This window comes from Hypanus sabinus, chromosome 18 (assembly GCF_030144855.1).
Source record: "Hypanus sabinus isolate sHypSab1 chromosome 18, sHypSab1.hap1, whole genome shotgun sequence".
Taxonomy (NCBI): domain Eukaryota; kingdom Metazoa; phylum Chordata; class Chondrichthyes; order Myliobatiformes; family Dasyatidae; genus Hypanus; species Hypanus sabinus.
In genome coordinates this window covers 42,633,740-42,659,027 of record NC_082723.1, presented here as the reverse complement: position 1 = coordinate 42,659,027, position 25,288 = coordinate 42,633,740, and the positions used below count along the sequence as shown (strand labels likewise).

Here is a 25,288-nt window from a genome sequence, read left to right as displayed (position 1 = left end):
ATCTGCATTCTCTTCTGTCTCAATCCTTTCTCGGTTCTTCTGGATGTAAAATCTGAGAGATACGGAGTCATAAAACACTACAGTACAGAATCCAGCCCTTTGGAACATCGAGTCCATGCTAAACTATTAATCTGTGTAGTCCCAAAAACCTGCATCCCCATACCCCTTCCATCCATGTACCCATCCAAAACTCTTAAATGTTGAAATTGACCCTGCATCCACTATTTCCACCAGCAGTTTGGTCCTCTCTCTCAACATCCTCTGAGTATCAAAGTACCCCCTCAGATTCACCTTAAATATTCACTATTCACCCTTAACCCATGACTTCTAGTTCTAGTCTCAGCCAAACTCAATGTTTTCATTTACCCTATCTATACCCCTCATAATTATGAAAATACCTCTTTTAAATCTCCCCTCATTCTCCAATGCTCTGGGAAATAAAGTACTAACCGATTCAGCTTTTCTCTATATGTCGGGAACAGCCTTGTAAATTTTCTCCGTACTCTTTCAATCGTATTGATATCTTTCCTGTAGGTAGGTGACCACAACTGCACACAGTACTCCAAATCAGGCATCAGCAATGGCTCTTCATCTCACTTAAATACTTTCTGTGAGATTTCCAAGTCATACATGACACCATATACAGCCCTGAGATTCATTTTCTTGCAGGCATACTTAATAAAACCATAATGGAATAATAACCATAATAGAATTAATGAAAGACCTCACCAATCAAAGCATTAAATTGTAAGAGGGAAGAAGTGTTCACTGATAGAAAACACAGGCTGAGCAACTGAGTAATGGATCCACCATTTCGGGTAGATCATGAAACCATCCCCCATACATTCTGATGGCTTTACTTCTGCGTCACTGCTGCTTTGACATGTTTCATAACTCCGTCCTCCTTTGGCTGAGGGAGAGGGGTAACCTCAAGCCAATACCCAGTGCCTCAATTTTCCCCTCCTCCCTTAAAAGGGAAGACAGAGGAAAAATGACTTGAGGCTTTTCCTGTCATTCATCAAGGATCAAACAGGAGTCTGGAAAGCATGAAAATTATTTTTTTTTAATCTTGACCAAATTTTAGCTAGATTCTGTCTTTATTTGAAAATCTTTAAAAAATGCAGATATTGGAAATTTAAAATGAAAACAAAAATGTCATAAATGCTTAGCATTTCTTGTAGCATTTGTTGAAAGAGGAAAGTAGTTAATACTTCCAGATCTGCCTCTCTTTTCACAGATACTGCCTGACTAGCTAAATTGTTTCAGTCTCAATTGTCACTAAAGAGAGTTTGGACATAAACAGATGAAACACTAGTGAGCAACATTACCTAGACATGTGATATGCCACAAAAAATGTGGATGTGAAGAGGATGTTTTGTATGGTTGGGGAATCTAAGGCCAGAGGACACAGTCTTGGAGTAGAGGGACGTCCCTTTATAATGGAGATGAAGAGGAATTCATGTAGCCAGAGAGTGATGAATCTGTGGAATTCATTGCCACAGGCAGCTGTGGAGGCCATGTCACTGGGTATATTTAAGGCAGAGGTTGATAGATTCTTACATTAGTCAGGGCATGAAGGGAGCTGGAGAGAAGGCAGAAGATTGGGGCTGAGATGGAAAATGGATCAGCCATGATGAAATGGAGGAGCGGACTTGATGGACCAAATAGCCTAATTCTTTTCTGTGCTCAGCTCTGGTTGCCTCACTATAAGAAGGATGTGGAAACCATAGGAAGGGTGCAGAGGAGATTTACAAGGATGGTGCCTGGATTGAGGAGCATACCTTAAGAGAACAGGTTGAGTGAACTCGGTCTTTTTTCCTTGGAGCAATGGAGGATGAGAGGTGACCTGATAGAGGTGTATAAGATGATAAGAGGCATTGATCATGCGGATAGTCAGAGGCTTTATTCCAGGGCTGGAATGGCTAGCATGAGGGGTCACAGATTAAAGTGCTTGGGATGTCAAGGGTATCTTTTTTACACAGAGAGTGGTGAGTACATGGAATAGGCTGCCAGCGGCATTGGTGGAGGTGGATACGATAGGGTCTTTTAAGAGACTCCTGGACAGGTACATAGAACTCAGAAAAATAGAGGGATATGGGTAACCCTAGGTAATTTCTAAGGTAAGGACATGTTTGGCATTGTTTTGTGGGCCAAATGGCCTGTATTGTGCTGTAGGTTTTTCTATATTTCTATGTTTTCCTGTATCTCATAGTCTTATTGTCTAAAATCCTCTTAAAGGTGACAGAATAAGGCCAATTTATACATATTAGACAAAAGCATCCAAGTATACAGATAAAGGACGGTTGTATAAAATTACAATATTTGCTACAAATATAAGGTTATAATACCTTTCTATCTGAAGTTGCAACAGAAGTTTTATTGGCCAAGTGACTTTCTTCTCTGCTGTAAATGATGGGGACTGAATTGCCACTGGAATCTCTGGTTTGTCTGAGGTAACCTCAGAAGCATTGAGAGAAAAAAAATATGGCAAGGGAATGCAGTGACGTGATTTACTGTTAATTCCTTATTATTAAAAATCAACTGCATTAACTTTTGTAGCATGCCTAAGATCTCTGAAAAAAGATGGGCGACAGAAAGCAATTCTTCTGAGATTCTTTTTGAGGAAAGATAGTAAAATAAACACATAGAAACAGCTGATCCATTGATAGCAGATCGTGTTGAGAGTTGAAGCCCAAAATTATACTGGGTATTTCTCAGAAGTTATTCTTGAAAGTAACTAAAACTTTAAAAACATCATTATTTGTCGTTAATTAATCTGATTTGAGAATCAGATCAAGAGAGCTTTCAGAAAAGAGTTACAAACTCAGTAACATTGAAATTGATCAATTATAGAACTTCTGAACACAAGTTGCTGATAGATTCTGATAAGCATTATGTTACAGGAGATTGCTATTTGCACGTCTTCTGGTGACACATAGCACTCTTGGCATCACTCACTTGACAGACAGCATTCTGAAGTACACACAGGTGGTGCTGAACATGTCTAAGGTCAGTAAATTAAAACATGACATATGGTTACATCAGTGTCTTTGATAATTATTCCATGGGAGAATGATTTTACATGGAACTTGTACTTCTTGAAAACAATTTGCTTTTTTCTAACAAAACAATATGTGGTAAACTTAAGTACTGTTGCCATGATATAAAAATACAAAATGCTTAAATACTCAGCAGGTCAGGCAGCGCCCTTGGAAAGAAAGTGAGTGCTGTGTTTCAGACTAATTGGCTGACAACAGAACGCTAAAGTAAATTGTGACGGCAGATCCGAAACACAGATTTTTCTCTCTGCACAGATTCGGGGAGACAGGAAATTCTGTGTCTTTCATGCTCAAGAATATCAAAATTCTGGCAATTGTACAAGTTGTTCCTTATAGGGTGCACTCACCATCAGGCAAAGAAGAAGACCGACCAAACGGAGCAGGACATTGTTTCAATGACCAAACCTCTTTGGCAGCCTTTCTACTTGCAGTTAGGATCCCTGATCCCTGGAGCCATTCTATGAAGCATGACTACATGCTCTTCAGAACCTTAACACACATTTCACAGTGGGAACTAAAAGAGTAAAAATAATGAAGCTTCAAAAAAAAAACACATTAAGAACATCCTGCCCAACCTCTTCACGCCATTGAAAATGGATCACATGTAGTAATTGTTACCTGTAAGGGGTACTTCCAATCTAAATAAATGCTAAGAACGGCTATATTAGTCAAGTAGAGAACTACCGACTTTATTAATGTTAAATGTCGGAAAAGTGGGCCTCAGGATACTCAGAGGAACAGTGTGAAATAACTTGTTACCGACTGTGAGAGTGATGCCCACAGAAGTGAAACCAGATGTCAGGTTTATCGATGAAATGCTCCCCTCGTCAGTTGGGAGCGTTAATGTCTGGTGGGAGATTTTTTTAAGCAATGGTTAGACCCCAAGAGTTATATTGACACGCAGTCAGAAGCTGAAGAAGTTCAAAGCTGCGAGTTGAATATGTCCTGGAAGCGGTTCCACACAGCACTGAAGACAGCTACAGGCCAGCAGTCTAATACATCATGTGTAATCCTCAATGCACAGTGCAAATCTCATGCAACAAGTGTGTTTAATGGCTTCATTTGTGATGTTAACTGTACACTGTCAAGATTTAGGAGAAATATTTCAGGAGGATTTAATGGTTAGACTACCTGACAATAAATAAGAAAATTATGCCTATATTTGCCTTCTGTGCATTATAACATAATCGGTCCACTGGCCAAAATAGTCTAATCTGAAACTCACAACGAGGAATCATTTGTAAAGACTTTGTGAGCAGCCGAGTCAGATATTGGAAGTACTGACAGGGTTACTTGGACTGTTTACAAGGATGCAATAATACTACTGAAACACAGCAGTAGGAACACTTTTGCAGCTGTGGATTTACTAAGTTCATTGACTCTTCCTGTTCTGTTAAACATCTTGAGCCTCTGAAGATGCTTGGAGAGAAGCATACATGGAGGATATATTCCCAGGAGTTGAGTAAGTCCAGCAATGGCACCAAAGCTTTGAAAATATCTCTGATAATCAGGCTTTTAGAAATAATTCAGACTTAAATGTACTATGATATATGCATTTAATTAGATGAATGCTTTTAGCTCTTGGCAACAGGAAAGTTTTAAAATTTTGAGGTTCTGTTAAAATGAGGTATTAACTAACATTACTTGAATTGGTTACACTTATAATTCCATATTATGTCTTCCTGCCACACTAAGTCTTTTTTCTTTCAGCTTTAAATTTAGTTCGAACTGTCAAACACTATGGTGTAAAATAAAATAAAGCTAAATGCGTGATGAACTGAGCTGCACTTTGCATTGTAATCATCGTCAGAGACTCCCTTCAGCCATGCTAGTTTAAAGGTGAGGGGCACATGTGTACTTTATATCCAGTTCCTCAGCTCAACATGTCTGTCAGTGCTAGATAGGGTAGTATTGATTCTTTTTTGTCCCACCCATTCGTCCCCCATGCTCTTTGCAACTTAGTACTGTTCATTTCGACGTGCTGATCCCTGACCTCCCCTTGTGCCAAGATAAAGCCACTCTCAGGGTGGAGGAGCACCTTATATTCCGTCTGGGTACCCTCCAACCTGATGACATGAACATTGATTTCTCCTTCCAGTGAACAAAATTACCCTTCCCCAATTCCCCACTCTGACTTTTTACTACTTCTCTCCTGCCAATTACTTCCACCTGGGGTCCTCTCCTTCCCCTTCTCCTATGGTCCACTCTCCTCCCCTGTCAGATTCCTCCTTCTCCACCCCCAGACCTTTTTGACCCACCTCACTTCATCTATCACCTCCCAGCCAGCTGCTTTCTCCTCCTCCCACTATTTAATTCGGGCATCTCCCCTGTTCCCTCTCAGTGCTGCTGTGTACTTGTGTCTTTAATATAACTCATTTCTGGTTCCTGTTGTGTCTTTATGTTGTGCTGGCGCGTGGCCTAGTGGACGAAGCGTCAGACTAGTAACCTGAAGGTCACTGGTTCGAGCCTCAGCTGAGGCAGTGTGTTTGTGGCCTTGAGCAAGGCACTTAACACATTGCTCTGCGACAACACCGGTGCATGGGTCCTAGTACCCTTCCCTTGGACAACATCGGTGGCATGGAGAGGGGAAGTCCTGCAGCTTGGGCAACTGCCGGTCTCCCATACAACCCTGCCCAGGCCTGCGCCCTGGAAACTCCAGGCGCAGATCCATGGTCTCTCGAGACCGACGGATGCCACCATCATGTGTCTTTAAAATTTCAGTAATACTTCAGTAAACTTGCAAACATATTATCTGATTAAGCGTTCTTTATTATTATATAGTTCATTCTGGTAATATATAAAAATACATGGATTTCATTTGCCATGACACTGCCACATGACACGTGTGTGCCTTGCTTAAAGTAAACACAAAGATAGATTCACAACCCCAGTCCTGTGTCTTCAGTTTTAATTAGTTTAAGGCTTTGAAGTTACAAAACATAACAGTTCCAATGAAAGGTCTTTGACCTGGAACATTAACTCTCCTTTGCTTTCCACAAATGCTGCCTGTCCCACTGAGGGTTTCCAGCATTTTCTGTATTTATAACAAGTTTCATATTTTCACTTAATAGTCCTGTTGGCAGAGTTCAGATGTATCCGGTTATCTCCCATTGACAGGTTGAACCTATGTCCATTTTTTATGGACTGCTAATGTGATTGTCTTTTATGCTGTCTTGAATTTGTCAACTGATTATGGCCCTGCAGTTTCTCAGGATTTACAAAGTATTTCCGCAATTGAATGCAAAAGCAATACAACCTGATGTTTTTGGGATGTTATGAGACAGGGTATTCCAGTCATTTAACTTGTCTGAAAACTGCCTGTACCTCGATTACTTCCACTCCTTCCAAGATAAGGTCTGAAAATATAATCTTTCTGAAAGCTCTCCCTCAGTCAAAGGTTGAAATTGTACAATCATGGGAATAAAAATTGATTTTGAGAAATCTTGGCTTGGGTGGTAAGATTAGAATCATGTCTTAAAAATGCTATTACTCCATTTAATTTTTTTAAAATCTGGATAATTTGAAAGAAGGAAATAATAAACATTATAAATGTTGTTCTCTCATCTGCCCATCACTATATCCATCTCCCTCTGGTGCTCCCCTCCCCCTTTCTTTCTCCCTAGGCCTCCCATCCCATCATCCTTTCCCTTCTCCAGCTCTGTATCCCTTTTACCTCTCACCTTTCCGGCTCTCCGCTTCACCCCACCCCCTCTGGTCTTCTCCTATCATTTTGCATTTCCCCCTCCCCCCACTACTTTCAAATTTCTTACTATCTTTCCTTTCGATTAGTCCTGACGAAGGGTCTCGGTCCGAAACGTCGACAGCGCTTCTCCCTTTAGATGCTGCCTGGCCTGCTGCGTTCCACCAGCATTTTGTGTGTGTGACTTCTCTCTGGATGCCCACCTCTTTCCCTTTTTCCAATGGTCCACTCTCCTCTCTTATCTTTCCCACCCACTTGGCTTCACCTCATCCCCCTTCCTTTCCAGTATTAAAGAAGGGTCTTGGCCGGAAATGTTGACTATTCATTTCCATAGATGCTGCCTGACCTGCTGAGTTCCTCCAGCATTTTGTGTGTGTTGCTTTGGATTTCCACTATCTGCAGACTTTTTCGTGTTTAAAATGTTAATATTCTGATTTGCGGGAGGAGAAGAGAGAGTATATCAAAAGTATGTTGGAATAGCGTGTAGCTTGGTGGAAATAATTGATTCCTTTTGCTTTCCGTGAAGGAAGCATTAACTTAGAAAAACCGCTCACTGAAAAAAAGCAGAATCCATAAAAGTGAGTTGCGCAAAGCTGAAATTGCGAAACACTTATAGAATCTTGATAATGGAGAATTGATTCCTGCAGCCTGTTGCCAGTAATCAAATTGTTCAACATTTCAGGATGACCAATATTATGCTGTTCACCAGAGCAATCAGTCAGTCCTCTAACATATGGAGCATAATCACCAACATAGACCATCTGGGTCATGTGACATGTTTCAGTGCTCTCTGTAAATATGTTCTTGCTGTACTCCAACAAAAGGCAAAATCTGTTTGTAATTATATTCCCCATTGATTCTCCATTTGCCTTTAGCAAGCGTCCAGCTCTGGCACTTGCTCTCATACTTCGCAAATGGACAGGTTCATCGACATTGTTCCTCACACTTGAATAAACTGCAGTAGACTATCCCTGGAGCAGAGTACTTCACCGCTTTGGTAAAAATCCATTACAACATAGCTAAAAATGTCAAATAATTGCTCCTCTGCCTCCTTCTGGTTGGTTTCAGTGGTTAGTGATTAAAAAGTGCAAACTATTAACTTCCTTAATGGTAAAATAATTTGAACAATATTTCACAAACAAGGGAAAATCTGCAGCAACACACGCAAAATGCTGGAGGAACTCAGCAGGCCAGGCAGCATCTATGGAAAAAAAAGTTTTGGGCTGAAACCCTTCGGAAGGACTCTGAACAATATTTTCTGATTTTTTTTACAATGTCTATGTTATTAATTGAATAGAAAGAATTGAAGAATGACTCTCAACCATAGTGCCTCTGTTTTTATTGTCTGAGGAGATAGATGAGATGTTTTCCAGAGTTCTTTTTTTTATTGCCTTCAAAGGTTACTTGCAGTAGCTGCAGGGAAGGATGGCTGAAAGTTGGTGAGGAGTGTGTAGTCAAGATATTCTGATCTTTGTGAGTGTGTGCTAAAATTGATGGGACTTGATGGAGCGGTTATTTTTTCTTCCCTGTCTGTCACTTTTGCATGTCTTGTTTATTGTTTATGGAAATAAAGTGATGAAAAGTACCTCTGCTTTACACTCTATACTGCTCCAGCAGAATAGGTTACTCTGTAAAGCAAGGGAAGCAAACGTCTCCCCAAATCATAGTTGACTGATTGAATGAACACCATCATTTTGACTTGAGAAACTTTCCCCTCTATTCTAAAGGGTTGTTTAGAACACTGTCATTTCTCTGAGTATTTGCTTTGATGAAATTCATGACAGGACTGTCCCTTGAACCATTCACAATCATATGGTGAATAGGTGCTGGAACAGATATGTTGCTTGCAAGTATAGGAAGTCTTAAATTGCTTCCTTATCTTTGACTTATTTCATCATGCCTTACAATATATGTTTAGTCAGATGGATGCTTTCAGCTTTTGGCAACAGCAAACCTCTTTAAAAAGGAAATGGTTCTTAAAAATAAGCTATTAACTAAGATTTTTAAATTGCTTACAGTTACAATTTTATATTCCACTTCCCCGTCATATTAAGTCCTTTTTCGTTTCAACTTCAAGGCAATGATTCTTATGTCAATTGGAAGACCACCTTTACTGGTTGCTATCTTCCCATAGTCACCAATCATTGCTGTTCTGACCTGCGGACTCAAGGTCTCCTTTCCCAAGATAAACACCACTCTCTTGGTTGTTTTTTTTTATTTTCATTCCCTCTCCTTCCCTGGGGATAGGGAAAGCTGAAAAACTTGTAAAACAAGCCCTTTAAAATGCTAACAAACAAACTCAGATGCCTGGCTCACCACATTGGCAGTCCAAATGAAACTGAAGTTTTTGGCTGTGTTTGTGTAATCTCACCGCCAACTGCATTAATAATGGCAGGTTTCTCATGAAAACAGGATTTCTTGCCTTTGTTCCAAGAAATGTAGTCAGGTTACATGTGGTGTCAGCATGATTACTAAGACTGACTACCTGATCATGTGTTTGTGGTGAACTACATATACCTGTCTGGACACGCCCCCTGCTGACTGCTCCTGTGGCTCCTCCCACAGACCCCTGTATAAAGGCGATCGAGGCCTGAGCCCGGCCTCTCAGTCTCCAGGGTGTAGCATGCTGGTCACTCACTGCATGTTCCTTCTTCCAGTCAATAAAAGCCAATATCTCGCCTTACGTCTCGGAGTGAGTTATTGATGGTACATCAGTGTTGGAGCAACATACACCTGAGAAATGTACTTACTTACCATATCCTGTTCATGTAAAGTGTATTTGCTTCTACTTCAGTTATATTATTAGTCACAAGGTGAGTCAGATGAGGGGGGAAGGTGCGTAAGTTTGGGAAGGGAAAGAGGAGTGGTGAGGTGGCCACAGCAAGGAGGGAAAATAAAGGGTGAAGTCAGTGGAGTGACAAAGGTTAGAGAAATTGATATTGAATCTGTCAGGTCAGAGACTACCAAGAAGGAATATGAGGTTCTACACCTCCAACTTATGCCTGGCCTCATTTTTGCAGCAGAGGGGGCCGTGGACTGACATGTCATCGTGGGAATGGGAAGAAGAATTGAACTGGATTGCTATCTGTAGATGGTTCACAAGAATGATCAAAAAATGAGAAGCTTTAAAATGAAGAGCATTTGATGTTGCTAGGCCTGTACTCAATGGGGGTGGTGGGGGGTGGGGGTGTTGTTGATCTCATTAAAACATACTGGAGACTGAAAGGTTTCGATAGAGTGGGCATGGAATTGAATTGAATTGAATTGAATTGAATTGACTTTATTTCTTACATCCTTCACATATATAAGGAGTAGAAATCTTTACATTACATCCCCATCTAAGTATGCAATGTGCAATTTATAGTGATTTGTAATAAATCGTATGTACAACAGGACAATCAATATAGCATAGAAATGCAATTGTATCAGAGTGAATTAATCAGTCTGCTGGCCTGGTGGAAGAAGCTGTCCCGGAGCCCATTTGTCCTGGCTTTTATGCCCTGGTACCATTTACTGGAAGGTAACAGCTGAGGTTGGAGTGACTTGGGTCGCTAATGATCCTTCGAGCCCTTTTTACACACCTGTCTCTGTAAATGTCCTGAATAGTAGGAAGTTCACATCCACAGATGCGCTGGGCTGTCCACACCACTTTCTGCAGAGTCCTGTGATTGAGGGAAGTACAGTTCCCGTACCAGGCAGTGATGCAGCCAGTCAGGATGCTCTCAACTGTGCCTCTGTAGAAAGTTCTTAGAATTTGAGGGCACGTACCAAATTTCTTCAACCATCTGAGGTGAAAGAGGCACTGCTGTGCTTTTTTCACCACACAGCCGGTATGTACAGATAATGTGAGATCCTCAGTGATGAATATGCCAAGAAACTTAAAGCTGTTCACCCTCTCAACTCCAGATCCATTAATATCAATAGGGATGAGCATCCCTCCATTCCTCCTGTAGTCCACAACCAGCTCCTTTGTCTTTGCAACATTGAGGGAGAGGTTGTTCTCTTGACAGCACTGTATTAGGGTGGTGATTTCTTCTCTATAAGCTGCCTCATTATTATTTGAGATGAGGCCATATTGGAGCTGTGGGTGATGACACAGTCATGGGTATACAGAGAGTAAAGCAGTGGGCTTAGGACACAGCCCTGAGGGATATCTGTGTTGCAGGTCAGAGGGGCAGAGGTGAGGGAGCCCACTCTTACCACCTGCTGGCGATCAGACAGGAACTCCAGGATCCAGGTGCACAAGGCGGGGTGAAGGCTGAGGTCTCTGAGCTTCTTGTCGAGCCTGGAGGGAATTATGGTGTTGAACTGTAGACCAAGAACAGCATTCTCACATAAGCATCCTTCTTCTCCAGATGTGTAAGGATGGTATGTAGAGCAGTGGCTATTGTGTTACCTGTCAATCAGTTGTGTCAGTAGGTGAACTGTAGGGGGTCCAGTGTGGGTGGTAGCATGCTGCAGATGTAGTCCTTGACCAGCCTCTCAAAGCATTTGCTTATTATTGAGGTGAGTGCGACAGGACACCAGTTGATCAGAGATGTTACTTTGGTCTTTTTAGGTACAGGGACACTGGTGGATGTTTTAAAGCAGGGGGGCACTCTACACTGGGAGAGGGAGAGATTAGAAATGTCAGTAAACACACCTGCCACGTGTGCCGCACACATCCTGAGTACCCGCCCTGGGATGTTATTTGGTCCTGCTGCCTTGTGGCTATCCACTCACTGAAAACACCTGCTTATTTCAGAATGATTCCAAACATTTGGTTTATTGATCATTACAGAATGTCCCTCTGGTGCTCCCTGCTTCCGCCCCTCTCCCTCTCCCTCCCCCTTTTTTGTAACCATGATTTCTTTCTCCCTGTCCCCTTCCCATTCTCAGTCCACAATAGGGACCCATATTTCCGCCGCCACTGCCTGAAGGGAGTTTGTACGTTCTCCCCATGTCTGTGTGGGTTTCCTCGAGGTTCTCCAGCTTCTTCCCGCAAAGCAAGTATGTGCTGGTGGTCAATTAATGGCTCATTGTCAATTGTCCCGTGATTAGGCTAAGATTAAATTGGGAGGGATTGCTGGGCGGAATGACTCAAAGAGCCTATTCCACGCTGTATCTTAATAAGGAAACATAAATATCAGAATCAGGTTTATCTTCACTCACACTTGTCATGAAATTTGTTTTTTTGCAGCTGCAGCAGTACAGTGCAATAGATAAAATCAAATACAGTACTGTGCAGAAGTCTTAGGCACCCTAGCTATATATACAACTCTTGCACAGTGCTGTATATCCTGGATGATCTCATCATATCCATAGGTTGAAAGGAGAGTTTTTCAAAGGCTCAACAGTGAAGCAATGGTTTAAGTAAACAATTGTCAACTATGCTTGCATCTGTCTTTGAAAAGCATAGTCTCTGACCATTTAGTCTATGACTTTTTGCACTGTACTATATTTTGATTTCATTGCAGCCTGATACTAGAGCTAAGGAGTTGTAAAGTATGGAAATAGGCTCTTCAGCTCAAATGCTGCATTCTGACCATGTTCCCCACTTAAGCTAGTCCCATTAGCCCATGTTTGACCCATTTTCCTCTAAACATTTCCTATCCACATACCTGTCCAAGTACCTTTTAAATGTTATTAATGTACTTGCCTCAAGCATTTCCTCTGACAGCTCATTCCAAATACTGACCACCCTGTAAGTGAAACGTTGCCCATAAAGTTTCTATTATATCTCTACCTCTCACCTTGAACCTGTGGTCCTCTAGTTTTTGATTCCCCAACCCTGGGAAAAACACTGCACAACCACACTATCTATGCCCCTCATGATTTATATACCCCTCTGTAAGATCATGCCTCATTCTTCTATGCTCCTATGCAAATAGCCCTTCCTGACGAACCTCTCTCCAGGTTAGAACTTTTTTCAAAGGTAGATGAGGATTGTTACAGTACATTGACCTATAAAGAATGTGTTGATCTACAGTTCATGGGGTAAATATTGAAGTCATTCAAACTGAGAGATGTCAAATAACCAGAATGAACTATTATCTCACTGTGAATCAGTATACTGTGCCATTTTAACACTCAACGAACAACTTCATCGGGTTGTTTTACAAGATTCATTATTTTACCCTTAGCTAAGATTACTCAGTCTGTGTCACCCATATTAAAACCTTTAATCTTAATAAAAGATTTTTACATTAGACTGCTAAGTCACATATTTCATTCAGTACTTAATGCAAAGAGGGAAGAAGTGATTTGTGTCTTAACACATTTCTGTGTTGTTTGAAGTTCCTGTGACGCATTAAAATTCCAACACTCATTCCATGACATTTCATTAACCGTAAGCTTAATTTGAATTGTTGATAGTGTTTTCCTTCTGATGAAAACCAAAGACACAAGGGACTGGCTAATGGTTTATTATTTACAAATAACAGATTGACCATCTTCCTTCTGAATTAGTAGTTATACTCACAAAATTCTGGACAAACTCAGCCGGCCAGGCAACATGATGCCCGGCCTGCTGAGTTCCTCCAGCATGTTGCGTGTGTTGCTTGGATTTCCAGCATCTGCAAATTTTCTCTTGTTAGTAGTTATGCTTAGTATTTTGATCCCAGAAACTCATGTTAGGGTTCCAGATTCATTTCTTAAGGAAGTCATATCTCATGTGATTCCAAATTCAGTGGGCCTTCAAATTCTTTGTACATTCCATTCAACTTCATTATTCTTTTGTTCAAAGAACATTGAATCAGAGGAGGACAGGATCAGATTTCGTGCTATGGTCCTCACTCATGAATTGCTTCTTAACTTTACTATCTTTCTAGATCCGTACATAAGAAATTGCTGTTTGGTGAGTCATAGAAGAACTTGAATCTTCAGAAAAAGAGGGATAAAAATGTTGGCAACAGGGTTGAATTGTACCAATTCAAGAAATTACTTAAAATAAATAGTGAGGGGCATTAAAAAGAACACATGGAGGGTAAAAGCAGTTCTTAAAATGCTTTTGGGCCCATGAAGGAGACACAATCCAGATGAGAGGTCTCAACCTAAACTATCTCCTGTCCATTTTCCTCTGCAGATGATTTCTGACCCACTGAGTTCCTGCAGCATCATCTTTGTTGCTGCAAATGTCCATGATGGATGGACAGAAAAAAAAGATATATAAAGTTAAAAAGTTGAAATATCTACTTATATATATGTTTATTAATTTGACCACATGAACCTTTGGTTGCTCTTTTCCATCATGCAAGGTCATAAAATTTCTTGATAAGATACAGTTTTGAAGTCCTGCAATATCACCTTGATTCATATGAGAAGGTTAAAAGTGAATCCTCATATCCTAGCATGGAACAGCGCCTAGCATGAAACATGTTCTTGACTTTCTCAGTGCCTTCACCCAGCTCTCTGAGGCTGTGAATTGCTAATAGCAATCAGGATTGGGAATCCCACTCAACTGTTCCTCTCCCTAACCAAGGCACTCTGTGGACATACATAGGGATTGTCCCCAGGGCCTTGACATTGATAGGAAGCAGGGCTGGGCTGAGAAGTGGTAGGTGGTGTTCAGTTCAGTGAAGTTGCTCAATTTGGAAGATCAGACCTGAAGGTAGAAACCATGGGAGGTGGTTGAGGTAGGTACACTGGGAACATTTAACAGACACTTAGACGGTCACATAGATGAAAGAAAAATGGAGGGCTGTGTGGGAGGGAAGGATTAGATTGATCTTAGAGTAGGTTAAAAGGTCAGCATAATGTTGTGGGCCAAGGGCCCTTTTCTGTGAAGTAGTGTTCTATGTCTATGTTCTGTGTCCTGGTTTTATTGTTCTACATTGGCTAAAGTCAAATAGCCCTTAGGTACAATTACATCATCGAAATACGGCACTTAAGTTAACACTGTTTCTCTCCAAACCTGTTTTCCATCAACCTGTCTCATAGTGAAAGCATACTTTGTTAAGTCAGGTTGCACCCTAGAGTGTGTGTACCTTCATCTTCCTCACCCTCATCCAGAGGCACCAGTAGTCAACAAAAAGACCAAAATCAATAACCTTGTGACTACTGCAAAAGTGTCCAAATATCTAATATCATGATTTTCTTACCCTGACATTATGTAGTTCAGAAAAGCGATTGACATTCATCGACTATAAAAGAAGTTGCTAAACAACAGTAATGTTAATGAATTAGGCCAGACGTTTCTCTTTCACATAAAAACACCAGACAGTACAGAAAATGTTTTTAGTTAATAGCCTTCTTGCATGAATCACTGTTTCATCAACAAATGGTACTTAAAGGCCACTCCTTGTGAGAAGCAACAGCCAGAGGGTGTGTAGATTGGGAAATCAAGAATCATAGCCCTTCATTCTACTCATGTTCATTGAAATGGTTGGAAAAACAGGAGCAGCAGGCTGTGGTCTATGAGCTCGACTCATGTAAATTCTCAAGGAAGGGAACCTTGAAAGTATACTTCTCAGGTTTTCCAGTGCAGAGCCTGAGCGTCACCCTGGAATTGATGGTTTTGACTGATCTGTTTGCCCTTCTGGCTTCCCCGCAAGCTGCCCCTGCACAGTGCTTCAGAAACTTCCCTTCCTGACAGAAACCAAACATCTCTTTTTGTCTAAGATGTTTAGATTTAATGGTAACAAAGCGCAAAAAAAAATCTTCTGCTGTTTTACTCATTCACAAAAATCAAAAATTGGTCAGTTCTCAAACGTGGTTGTAAAAGACTGTAATTAAATATGATGAAAGCATCACACAGAAATGCTCCATTAACAAGGGATAAGTATGTGTGATTCTGTCATGCTTCACTATGCTCTCTGTTTAACTAGAAAGTCAAAAAGATGCACCATCTGTTGATTTCTGGATCCTAGCCATGATAGTCTTGGCAGCTGAGCAAATATGCCCCTGGCACCATGCAAAATACAATGTGCAAGACTACCAGCCTGTAACACATTTACAGTAGGTTTGTTTTATGAATTAAATCTTTGATTACCAAATGTGTTAGTGATGACTAGGAAACCTTTACTATGTTACTTCATTCAATGTCCATCAGAACACTTAAGCCACACCTGGTCCAGCCCTTAAGTAACTACAATTATTAATATTTATTTGGATTAGGAGGAGATCAGCATGATTTTGTACAGAGGAGATCACGTATCACAAATCTGATTGAGATTTTTCAAGAGGTAACTTTAAAATCTGATGAAGGCAGAGCAGTAGACGTTCACGTAAACTTTGGTGAGGACTTTGATCCTCCTTTTGATCCTATAATGTAAAGTGATGAGGAAGGTTAAGTCACAAGAAATCTGAGGTATGTTGTGAAAATAGATCGGAACTTGTCTTGTTGATAGGATATAAGGGGTAGAAACTAGAAGGGCTGAATGGCCTATTTTCTGTGCTGTAGTGTTCTGTAGTTCTATAGGTAGTGATGAATGGGTATTTTTTTATTGGAAGCCCATATCAAGTACTGTATTATAGGGATCTGTGCTGAAACCTGTGTGGTTTGTAATATATAAATAACTTGGATAAAAAAATAGACGATCCAATCAGTAAGTTCTCAAATAGCATGAAAAATGGTGGAATTAGAGACAGAGAAAGAGAAGTTCTCTGGCAAAGGGTAGAGTGGGACATAGATCACCTGGAAATTTGGACGGAGCAGAGGAAGATGAATTTCAATTTAAACAAACTTAAGATTACTCCAAATAAATTCACATTGAGAAGTCAAATTCAGATAGGACGTACAGAGCAAATGGCAGATGCAGCGGAGACAGTGGAATTGAGAGAAGGGGATAGCATTTTTACAAGTAACAGGGTGGGATAAAGTGGGAGATCAGTTTCATAATTATAATACTCCAGGAAGTGAGTGGAGGCCGTTTTTGATGTTGGGAGGATGGTGGATGGCTATCCTATATTATAGTATAATCAATGGTATCATAATAACAGCTACTATCCTGCTATAGTACCCAAAATCATAGAAGAATGTGAAATGGCAGGGTCCTTAGCAACATTGATATAAAGAGAGACCTTGGGATGTAGGTCCAGTACTCTCTGCAAATGGTGACACAGATGGATAGAGTGAAAAAGTTATTCAGTATGCTTGCCTTTGTAAGCTGAGGCAGTGTGTTGGGATATCACGAGGCAGCTGTACTTCTGGTTACCATGTGACAGGAAGAATGTAGTAGCAACAGAGAGAGTACAGACTACATGGGTTTAAACTGAACGGGGGAAACTTTGGAGAGGAAGCAAAGAGATATGAGGAGTAACTATATCACACAGAGAGAAGGGAATATCTGGAATTAGCTGCCAGAAGAGGAGTAAAGGGAGGCACAGTTACAATGTTTAAAAGACATTCGGACAGGAACATGGGAAATGCTTAGATGCTTATGGGCCAAATGTTGGCGGTGGGATTTATGCAGTTAGGTATCTTGGAGGAGTTGGGCCACAGGGCCCATTTTAACATTGTATAATTCTACAAATCTGGCAGAGACAATTCCAGTTGCTAAACTTCACTCATGGGAAAATATTATTGTTTTTAATCGTGACTAACAGATTGTACTTCAACACACTCAAGTTGGTGACAATAAGCTTAATTTGCACTACAAGCCTGCTTACTTTTAAATGAGCTCTGTTTGAAGTGGTCACTTTACAAATTTGTAATTTGCCAACATACTGATATTGTGACACGAGATCAAATTGCACAGATAGAATTCAACACTTAATCAGAGAAGGTCAGTCAACTTTTGCAGTGAAAGAAAAAGAGTGAATGTTTTCGGTTGATGACTATTTTATGAATTGCGCCTGCTTTGGTGGAAGGTTATCAACCTGAAACAATTCCTGCCACTGTACCCATGACCAATGTGGGTTTCCTTTGGGTGCTCCAGTTTCGTCCCACATTCCAAAGATGTACAGATTAATAAATTGTGGTCGTACTATGTTGCTGCTGGTGATAACACTCGCAGGCTGCTACCAGCTCATCCGGTAGATCATACAGAGTAAATGGCAGGGTCTGTGTTGGTCATTGACACAAATGACACATTTCACTGTATGCTTCGATGTACATGTGACAAATAAAGCAAATCTTCACATTTTTAAATTTTTAAATCTTTTAAAATTCTAAATCATTGTTTCTCTCTCTATGGACACCAGCTGAACTTCTCTGATATCACTAAAAATATTGGGGCTTATTGGATTGAGATTTAAATCAATCCTTAATGACTTGATTAGTCATAATAGAGCCTTGATAACTCCATTAGCTCAAAAATATTACTTTTATCTGTGTTAAGTATTTCATAAGCCTATAAAATTAATTCTACTTATAATCTTTGCTTGTGATATGTTAGCTTCTTCAATACCCTTGTGTCTGTATTCCAAGCTGTAGAGTGTTAAATATGTAAAATTTAGTTAAAATTATGTCTATTTACATCCTGGTTTGCTGTATGTGAGAACTCTTCATTTGATTTCCGCTGTTGTCTCCTTTATTCCATCACCATTACTGGACATTAGAAATACGATGGAGCTGAAGCCTAATTCCAGCCAGTTTTGTGAAAGGTGAAGTACGCACCATTGACTTAGCTAAATGGTTGGGAACTGTGTTTTTCAAAATCAGATGCAAGCTCAGTCAGGCAATTGTCTACTTAAAGCATTACTTCACCATTGAGCCTTTGAAAAACTCTACTTTCAACATATGAATGTAACTGGACCATCCAGAATATACATTACAATGCCTAAGGCTATTGTACAGCGTTGTGGTAACTTTATGCATTGCACTGTATTGCTGCCGCAAAAAAAACCAAATTTAATGCATATATGAGTGATGACAAACCTGATCTGGGTCTCCACTGTGGACTGAGAGCGGGAAGGGAAGAAGAAAGAGGGGAGTCATTGTTGGGCAAGGAGAAGAAGTGGGAAGCACCATAGAGACATTCTGTAATGATTAATAAACCGATCTTTTGGAATCAAATGACCTTGCCTGCTGTCTCAGGTCGGAGTGTGTCTGCGCCCGCGCTACCCCCACCCCAACACTTCTTTGCCACCTATCCTACACCTGTCCCGTGGCACCCCAGCCTCACCATTCTCAACATCCTTTGCTCCTGCCAGATTTACAGACTCCCTCTCCACTCTATGCTGACAGATACAGTACTGTGCAAAAATCTTATGAAATCTAGTTATGTTTGTGTCTAAGACTTAACAATCTCCCCCCACTGAAACTAAATATGCTGGTCCTTGGTGCAATCACTTTAAATTCTAATTTTAACCTCATGAGAAAGTCATCAATTCCTGGCCAACTTACGAACCTATGTTGGCTGTAAAATCTCTGAAGTTCATAAGTGCTGATAGTACAACTAAAAAAGTAATATATTTTGCTAAAACAGAACTCTGAAGAGTCCCCTCCATCAATTATATCTTGCTCTTACACAGTTAATAACCAAAAAATATGCCCTGCAATTTGTTCAAAGTGTCTGTGAATAACGTTTCAACAACAGAAAAGAACCTTCCAGGACCTAGGACAAAGGACAATCACGTTGCTCTGTAACCAGTCAAATTAAGGGATTGGCAAATTAACAAAGCAAAGATTGGAGGAATTGAATGGTAGAGTGAGTGAATGGAGAAAAGCTAGTTTAGACATGCTCGTGTGGGCTGGCAGTATCGGACCCTCTGCAATTTACACTGGGCTCTGTTACATTCCTAACAAAGTGACCAATGGTTCTGAATGCCATCCCAGTTCAACTTCTCCATTTTGGGCAACCTGGGCCTAGTAGTTAGTTAGTCACTGCCTGTTACGCAGCTGACTTTTAGAGCAGCAATGAAGCTCTTTCATTGTTGTTTCCATAACAATTTTTTTTGACCAGTCAGGGTTGTCAGCCCCTGAACCTGGAGGACCAACGGACCACACTCAGTCTTGTCTCTACCCTTTGACCTGCTTGGCATGGGTTGCCCTACCAAGAGCCAAAGTACAAGGCACTGACTCCAGCCCATATAGCTCTCCGGGTCATTGAGGCATGCAAGCCTCCAAACCCTACACCAAGGTTGTGGTCTGCTTGGAGGATCTGGGCCAAGATTGCCAAAAAATTCTGGGGATGCTACATTTGCTATAGTCTTTAGTACTGAAGTGGTTAATGAACAGTAAATAAGCATTGTTAAAAGAATCACAGATGGCTAATCCACATAAATTTCTATACCGCTGGTTTGTTTTGCTTTTTGTTTGTGATTTGTGAATTTGGTAAGAATGTATTTCTGTTACCCCAGGAGTAGGGTGGGGGGAGGGGGTGAATACTTGTTTGAATCTTAAGTGACTTCTTCACCTACCAGAAGCTCTTACTTTCTATGATGAAGTTACCTTATGTCCTTGGTGCAAAGGTATCAAATTTCAGCAATTTGATGGAAAATTTCAATGTGCAGATAGAGAGTGAGGTGATTTTTGGAAAACTAACAGCCATGCTGTACAACACACAAGGTGCAAAAAGAACTTAGCGGATCAGGCCACATGTTTGAGGGAAATAGACAGTCAACATTTTGAGTCAGGACCCTTTATTGAGACTAGTCCTATACCAATCACCAGCTGCTCATTTATAATAATTCTATTTTATTGTCCCAACATTTCCATCAATCTACCCCAGATACTGCCTCTTACTAATCCACCAGGGACAATATATGAAGGTCAACTAACTAGTTGCATGCATTAGACTTGTGAGAGGAAACCAGTGTACCTGGGAGACAGCCATTTGGTTATATGATGCATTTAAACTATAACCATAAGACATAGTAGCAGAATTAGGCCATTTGGCCCATTGTGTCTGCTTTGCCATTCATTCATGACTGACCTTTTTTCCCCTCCTCAGCCCCACTACCCGCCTTTCTCCTTATACCTTTGATGTCCTGCCCGATCAAGAACCTATCAATCACCACCTTAAATGCATCCAATGACCTGGCCTCCACAACTGCCCGTGGTACCAAATTCCACAAATTCACCACCCTCTGTTTTAAATGGATGCCCCTCTATCCTGAGGCTGTGCCCTCTTATTCTAGACTCCTCCACCATGGGAAACATCCTTTCCACATTTACTCCATCTAGTCCATTCAACATTTGAAATGTCTCAATGAAATCCCCCCTTATCCTTCTAAGTTCCAGTGAATACAGGCCCAGAGCCATCAAACGTCCCTCATATGATAACCCTTTCAATTCTGTAGTCATCCTTGTGAACCTCCTCTGAGCCCTCTCCAATGCCAGCACATCTTTTCTCAGATGAGGAGGTGAAAACTGTTCACAATACTCAAGGTGAGACCTCATCAGTACTTTATAAAGCCTGAGTATCACATCTCTGCTCTTATATTCTAGACCTTTATAAATGAATGTTAACATTGCATTTGCCTTCCTCACCACTGACTCAACCTGCAAGATAACCTTTAGGGTGTTCTGCATAAGGACTCCCAAGTCCCTATGCCTCTCAGAATTTTGGATTTTCTCCCTATTTAGAAAGTAGTCTGCACATTTATTTCAACTACCAAAGTGTTTGACCATGCATTTTCCAATATTGTATTTCATTTGCCACTCGCTTGCCCATTCTCCTAATCTGTCTATGTCCTTCTGCTTCCTCAACACTTCCTGCCCCTCTACCGAGCTTCATGTTATCTGCAGACTTGGTAACAAATCATCTATATCATTGATATACAGCATAAAAAGAAGTGGTCCCTACACCGACCCCTGTGGAACGCCACTAGTCACTGGCAGGAAACCAGGAAAAGATCCTTTTCTTCCCACTTGCTGCCTCCTACTAATAGTCAATGCTCTAACCATGCTAGTAACTTTCCTATAATACCATGGGCTCTTAAATTGGTAAGCAACCTCATGTGTGGCACCTTGTTAAAGACCTTCTGAAATCCAAATATGCAACTTCCACTGCATCCCCTTTATCTATCCCACTTGTAATCTCCTCAACGAATTCCAAAAGGTTCATCAGGCAAGATTTTCCCTTAAGGAAACCATGCTAACTTTGTTTTATCTAGTCTAGTGTCATCAAGTACTCCATAACCTCATCCTTAACAATTGACTCCAACATCTTCCCAACCACTGAGGTCAGGCGAACTGGTCTACAATTTCCTTTCTGCTGCTTCCCTCCTTTCTTAAAGACTGGAGTGACCTTTGCAATTTTCCCGCCCTCTGGAACCATGCCAGAATCCAATGATTCTTGAAAGATCATTACTAATGCCTCCACAATCTCTACCACTAACTCTTTCACAACCCTAGGGTGCAGTTCATCTCGTCCAGGTAACTTATGCATCTTTAGGTCTATCAGCTTTTTGAGCACCTTCTCCCTTGTAATAGTAACTGCACCCACTTCTCTTCCCTCACACCCTTCAGCATCTGGCACACTGCTTGTGTCTTCCACAGTGAAGACTCATTTAGTTCATTAGCTGTGTCCATGACCCCGCTATTACTTCCCCAGCCTCATTTTCTAGTGGTCCTATATCCACTCTCATTTCTCTTTTATTTTTCATATATATATGATAAAGCTTTTTCTATCCACTTTGATAATTTGCTAACTTGCTTTCAGATTTCATCTTTTCCCTTCTCATGATTCTTTTAGTTGCTTTCTGTAGGTTTTAAAAAGCTTCCCAATCCTCCATCTTCCTGCTAATTTTTGCTTAGTTGTATGTCCTCTCTTTTGCTTTTACATTAGCTTTGACTTCCTTTGTCAGCCACAGTTGTACTATTTTACCATTTGAGTATTTCTTTGTTTTTGGAATACATCTATCCTGCACCTTCCTCATTTTTCCCAGAAATTCAAGCCATTGCTGTTCTTCTGTCATTCATTCCAGCATTTCCTTCCAATTTACTTTGGACAGCTCCTCTCTCATACAACTGTAATTTCCTTCACTCCACTGAAATACTGCAATGTCAGACTTTACTTTTCCCCTATCAAATTTCAAGTTGAACTCAAGCATATTGTGATCGTTGCCTCCTAAGGATTCCTTTACCTAAAGCTCCCTAATTGCCTCTGTTTCATTACATGACACCCAATCCAGTATAGCTGATCCCCTAATAGGCTCAACAACAAACTACACTAAAGAAGCAATCTCATAGGCATTCAACAAATTCACTCTCTTGAGATCCATTACCAACCTGATTTTCCCGATCTACCTACATGTTAAAATCTCCCATAACTATTATAACATTTCCCCTTTGACACGCCTTTTCTATTTCCCATATTTGCAAACTCCACACAGACAGCACCAGGAATCAGGATTCAACCTGGAATCCTGTGAGTTGGCAACACTACAAATTGCATCCCTTTGATGCTCCAGTAATGAGCAGAAATTTTAGGGGGCTTTCCTCATACTCTACTGCAATTAACCACCATCCAACCAAGAGGTAACATAGACAAAGATTGGAAGCCTCTTCAAAGCATGACTCCAACCCTCTCCCCTCATTTATGTGCATCTAAAGCATTTATTTGCCTTTCTGCCTGTTCAAAATTAGGATGGGCAGACAAGAATTATGAATAAAATAAATTGGAATCTGATATAGTGAGTCAGTGTAACAATCATTTCAATAATTGATGCTTGAAACAGATAATCCAACTCCAACAAGACTACAACAATCCTTACACAGCACGGCTAAATAACTGGGGGTGATATCTTCACCCATTGCGAAAATTCTTTGGGCTTTCCTTTGTTACCATTAGGCCAAGGTAGTGAATGCCCTACCGTCCACGGCGAACCCCTCTCGCTCCTCCCCAATGTCGCCTCCAGAAGTTATCCCCTTCAGCTTTTTTACACCAGAACAATGCAAAGGCATGGAATTAAAACCTTTTGTCTGCAAGGAGTTAACAGCAGGTCACTGAATGAGTTTCAGGAACAATTGTGTTTTTATAAACACTTGCAGCCAAATAGGAACACGAATATGAGCTTTATAGAAAGAAAGTTGAAATGTCTGTAATGGATCAGATCCTGATCAAATTGCAAGCTGGCTTCTATAGACCAATGCTGATTAATTCTTTCAGCAGTGACCATAGACACTGAATTTAAAATAACATATTTTTACTGTCACAGAGCTGAAATGACTTCATCAAGCATCTTCGAATTTGGCCTAAATAGTGCTTTTCATGACAATACTGATTAGGCAATGTGGAAAGAGGTGAGCAGACAAATTGGGGTGGCAGAAAAGAGCACAAATGCTATAATTCATGGTATTCATACTGATAATTCATTGTGGAATTCTGCAAGAGGTTTTGTCATTGGAAGCAACTTTATTTCAGTAGTATTAAATACTGCAGTTTAGTAAAATCTGCATTATAGATCTGATTATCTCTGCACTTCTCATTTTCAAAATCTGAGCAGTCAGGTTTTGCAAGGTAATTTGTCACGTTAGATAGTTACTCTTTGCAGAGCCGTTTGGTTTACCTGCCAAGTTTTTGTAATTAAATAATGACTCACATTCCATCCAAGCAACTTCTTGCATAGGTCTTGATGTAACACATTAAACTGTAAGGAAAGAAAGTCTTCCCAATAATTCTTCCATATATTATCTCAATTAAAATGTGTATTTTTGCGATGTATCAGCAGAAACATTCAGAAGTCACTGAGAACATTACGCCGTGCTGTACCATCTTGGATGGATGTACTTCCCGAAGTAGCTTGCTGTTACTAACTTGTTGCCAATGTGGAGGGCTGCCTTTGTTATGTTACGTACCCCGTAACTGGGTCACTTACCAGCAAAGATAGAGAGGTCTGTTGAAGTCTGACGGTACTATTTTTAACAGTATTTATTGATAAAAATACACAAAAATAATATCAATGCAAACATACAGATAACATACGTCATCAATACTAAATCTAAAAGCGCGGGTATAATAATAATCAATAAGAATTAGCTCTATCGTTGTCTACGGGATAATGTATTGTCCGATGGAAATATAAAAGTCACTCAAGTTCATTCAAGCTGCAGCTTTTTGGTTGGAGAGAAAGACGGAGGTTTAACTTGCCCATTCCTTTTACAATGTCAATCCTTTGAGAGTCGTTGGGGACTGGTTTCCCCTTTGTAGTTAGCTAAAGCCGTGCTTCCGTGATAAAGGCCCACCGATTCTGAGGCAAATGGAAAAGGACGCACGTGGGCTTTCCACCGGCTTTCGCTATTACGCTGTTACAGGAGTTCTAGCATTTCTTCTGGTGCGTCTGAAGGGGCTGTTCCCCAGACCCTCTTTTATCCTGACTCACAGGGTCTCAGATGTCAATCAGGTTGGGATGATGCAATCCCTCCACCAACCCCCCCCCCCCCCCCGGTTCATTGCCTGGGGGCTTCGATGCATCGTACAGTATTCAATACACCATTCCGTCTCCAAAAGACAATAGCCGTTATCAATGGTTCCACCTTTCGGAGGCCAGGACACATTCCAAACACTTTGTGGATTCTGCATGTCTTTCTCTCGTTTCCTGGGTCTGCTGAACTGACTTAAAAGTGATCTTGCGATTCTCAAAAAGGAGGGGGCCACGGACGTAACAGTTAACACTCTTTACCTAAGGCGTGGAACTGAAATGAACACACTCTAGTAACTTG

At 40.7% G+C, this 25,288-nt stretch overlaps 1 protein-coding gene across 7 annotated transcripts in view; it reads left to right on the top strand.

Moving 5' to 3' along the window:
• LOC132407564 (astrotactin-2-like) overlaps nt 1-25,288 on the top strand; it is a 1,730,264-nt gene that overhangs the window by 1,687,071 nt on the left and 17,905 nt on the right. The window lies entirely within an intron of this gene.